The sequence below is a fragment of the Phodopus roborovskii genome, unplaced genomic scaffold (assembly GCF_943737965.1).
Source record: "Phodopus roborovskii unplaced genomic scaffold, PHOROB, whole genome shotgun sequence".
NCBI lineage: Eukaryota > Metazoa > Chordata > Mammalia > Rodentia > Cricetidae > Phodopus > Phodopus roborovskii.
In genome coordinates, this window is record NW_026126407.1 from 38,265,075 (window position 1) to 38,269,378 (window position 4,304).

General features: G+C 40.4%; 1 pseudogene; it reads left to right on the forward strand.

The window, feature by feature from the left end:
• The first annotated feature begins 280 nt into the window (after positions 1-280).
• Positions 281-1,842, forward strand: LOC127218741 (40S ribosomal protein S2-like; annotated as a pseudogene).
• Positions 1,843-4,304: the final 2,462 nt, after the last annotated feature.

Sequence of the window (4,304 nt, forward strand, 5' to 3'; positions counted from 1 at the left end):
CTGCTTTTGGCCAGACTGCCTTGCTTTACATCATTAACCCTAAACTCAGGGGAACTGATCCCCTGACAGCATCTTTGATATTAGATTAGATCCCTTCCAGGCTGTATTTAATTGACTGTGCTCCTGGTGGGGGTGGTGGGCCCCGTTTCCTCTCTCTGCTTTGCTTGGCCACTCTTCTTTAGTAGCTGCTTGCAAATTCACGAGACCTCAATGAGGAAGGATGTGCAGAAGATGAAACAAATGCCTATGATTCCAAATTCACTTTTTTCCTTCTAATAACATGTCTGCTGCTACACCTGTCAATGAGGTACTTTATTCTTTCTGAACCTTCTTCTGTCATAGGAACACAACTACTTTCCTCTCATGCCCTTCACACTGTACCTTACCTAGTTTTTGAAAATGAAAGATGCGAAAGCAATGGCAATTAAAACGCCACTTCTTTTTCCATCACTCAAAAGCTTCTACTTCCATTTTTTAAACTTTTGCAAGCTCTAATTTTTAAAAAATGACTTTCACATTCTGAATGTTTTTGGTTGATCCTTTTTGTTTTGTTGCAGAGACTTTCCTCCAAATGTGAAATTATGTTTGTTCAATTTCACAAATTTAAGCATGGAGATATATAACATGAAGAATATAAGCAACTTCTCTGTTGGTCATCCTTCTCTTTTCCATCTACAAAAAGGGGACTACTTATTTTGGTCTGTGAGCTTTCCAATTATTCTATTTTAATGACGATTCATTGTCTTAATACTAACAGTGCAAGGTTGGGCAGTGAGATTTAAAGCTCATTTCTATTATTCCTCTAGGACATTTCAGGAAGTTCTGAGCAAAAATTCCCATGTCCAGATTGAACCAGGGGTTTGTACTTGGTTGAGGTATTTAAAGTTTAGCCAATGCTGCAATCCTACTTAAATTACTTTCCTTTCTCTAACCTGTTTCAGAATGTTGTGGATGTTTTTTGATGTCAGGACTCCAAATGTTCTTCTGGTTTTTCCTTTGATCCTCCTTCTCCTGATGATGTATCTTCCTTTGAGATGGCAGCTCAAGGTGAGGTCCTTAGGTAAGTGGAGTTTGCGCTTTGCTACTTACTATTTGGCTAGGTCTGGTGATATGGCCTCCTCTTCAAAATATGACTATGGGTGGTAATTTAGGATATGTCATTAAAGCATTCCTGTATCCTTTCTGACACATTATCATTAGAGGAGAGGCACCAAAGAGAAGGACTCTGATCAGGTGATTTTACTCTAGATAGTTTGAGATCTCCTCTAGCGATTAGAAGGATGAGGTTCTAAAGACCATGCTAGTGCAGAAGAAATTTCAGACTGGCCAGCAGACTAGATTTAAGACTTTGGTTGATATTAGGACTATAATAGAAATGTTGCTCTTGGCATTTAGTGATCCAAGGAAGTTGCTACCACTACCATCCCAAGGGGCCACCATCTTGTCCAAGCTTCTCAATACCCCTCTGTGGAAAGGCTAGTGAGGGAAACAAGAGTGGCAAACCCCACACTATGACAGATCACTGTGGATCCATGCAGGTGCATCTCAAACCTGCCTCAGAGGCATTAGCATCTGTGCTCCTATTCCCAAGAAGCTGCTGGTGGTGGCTGGTATTGATGACTGTTGCATATCAGCCAGAGGCTATACTGCCACTCTGATCAACTTTGCCAAAGCCACTTTTGATGCTATCTTCAAGACCCACAGCTACCTGACCCCTGACTTCTGGAAAGAGGCTGTGTTCACCAAAACTCCTTAACAGGAATTCATTTGACCATCTTGTGAAAAACCCATACCAGAGTCTCCATTCAGAAGACCCAGGCTCTAGCTCCAGCTACTATATAGAGGTTTTCACACAAGAAAACTAAAGTGAATTAAGTCTGTTTAAAAAATAACCAACATGGCCTCAGGTGAAATGTCACTCACATTCACCCAATGCTCATCATGCTCTGTCATCAACATTAACTGTGCAAGAATGGGTGAAAGGACTCTGGAGATGAATTTCACTTCCTTTTCCTATTCCTTTTTTATTAAAGATACCAAATAAATAAGATTTCTCCCATTTTTTTTCTTGAGTTCTTGAACTTAAAACCTATTTGATTTTACTAAACTGTTTGGATGAGCTAAGGAAAATAAAAAGAGCTGGAAGTGATTGGTATCAAGCCCTTCAGGTTATGTTGTGGCTGCCAAACCTGGTAACCTCTGTGAACATTTAGAAGATGATTGTACTTAGGGAACACAGTTTTGGAACATTTCAGGACATTTTATTTCTTTTTTCATATTCTTTCTCCAAATCTCAAATGATTATTGTCACTCCACTGAAACTGAAAGCTACCACTTGATTGTCTTAATCTTCCTTGTATTAATAATCTGTGGTGATGTGATTAATTCCCCAAAGTAATGGTGTTGAATTCCCTGAACTGTAGAGAAGACTAGTCCATTGACAAGTAATAGTCTTTAATTCCCTCCCCTATACATATCCTTTTGCTACACTCTACTTAATTTCTTTTAATGACAAAAATGCTTGACAAAAGCAACCAGAGGGAAGGAGGTTCACTTTAGCTTGAGGTAAGGCCTATTATGTCTGGGAGTCAAGGCAGTAGGGGCAGCAAGCACCTGATTACATCAACTCACCATCATAAGAAGAGAGCTGTGAGTTTATACACACTAGTGTTCAACTTACTTTCTCCACTCTTTGTTTTTCTTATTTTACATATCGATTCCAGTTCCCCATCCCTTCTTTCCTCCCTTCCTCTCTCCCTCCCTCTCTTCCTCCCTCTCTTCCACCCTTCCCTTCCATTCCCCCCCCCACTCCACATGTAGGGTGATGCCTTCCAGGAGGGGTCATCTAAATCTGTCAAGTCATTTGGAATATGGACCAGGCCCTCCCTCCTGCCTCTAGGTTAAGGGGAATGTGCTCCCAAAGTCCTTTTGTGCACCAGGGATACATCTTGGTTTCAGTGTCAGAGGTCCCTTAGACGCCCAGGCCTTCTAACTGAGATCCATCTTTCTCCACTGTTAATTAGCCTAGGAAATGATGTCACTCATAGTGAGTGGGTTTTTGCTTCTCAACTAAGGTAATCAAGGTAATTTTCCACAAACATACCATGCAGCCCATCTTCTAGGTAGTTCAAGATTTTGTCACGTTGAGAATTAAGACAACAGCACAATCTTCTTTGTGTGTGTGTGTGTGTTAGGAGAACATCATTACTGTCAATCTCCTTATGTCTCCTTATGTATTATCTTGTAAGGTGTACGGTTTTTCCGCCTGCTGCCGCTGGTCTTGTCCCGCCGCTGCGCCAGCCCCAATTAATACACTGAGACTCTGTATTAGATATAATTCTGTTGGCCCGGTTACTTGTTTCTTATCGGCTAGCTGTATCTTAATTATTAACCCATTTCTGCTGATCTATGTATTTCTCTTACCGGGGAGCCGGCCGGCATACTGCTTTCTCCAGACTCTCCATCTTGGCTCTCCTTCTTACTACTTCCTCTTTCCTCCTTGTCTCCTAGTCCCTCCTATCTTCCTTTCCTATTGGCCAACAGTGCTTTATTATTAACCAGTATGAGAAACATATATATACATAATGGCATCTCCCATCATCTCTTCTTTTCTGTCTAAATAAAAAGAAGGGTTTTAACCTTAAAATAGCAAAATATATAACACAACAGTTATCAAATAAGAATCACAGTTAACAATATTTAGTCCATTAACATTTAGCAAGATTTGAAGAAAATATTCCATCATCTATTCTATTTTTGTGTGTCTAAAGTCTAAGTAACTTATCTTTAATCCTAACTAACGAAAACTATAACCATAACTATCTGTCTTCAACTCCTTCAAAGACCACAGAAGGATAATATATAAGCTCTAGAAATGACAGAGACAACTCATTGCCTGGTCACCCGAAGTTCTTTTGTAATCTTCCATCTTCAGCCCATAGGCCATAGTGTGTCTGGCAGACTCTTCAGCAAGCAGAAAACTTTAAACTGTCTTCTTGTATTGGCAGTTTGTCAGTCACTTTTCTCTGTGGCTGCAGACTGTCTGGCAGACTCTTCCATGAAGCAGGAACTATGTAGCAATGTCCTTCTTGAATTAGCAGTCACTTTTCTGTGGGTCCTGCATGTCCAGTTTATACAGCATCAAGTCAAACAGTCCATACAAGAGCAGTATCTTATCCAAATGGCTAGTCTTGCCATATTGAAAGCACACTCCATAACGCGATTCTTCAATGTCCATCTTCCTTTCTGGTGCAGGTGGTATTACCAAGAGCAATTATGTCTCGCTGTCATGAAAACCCTAAACC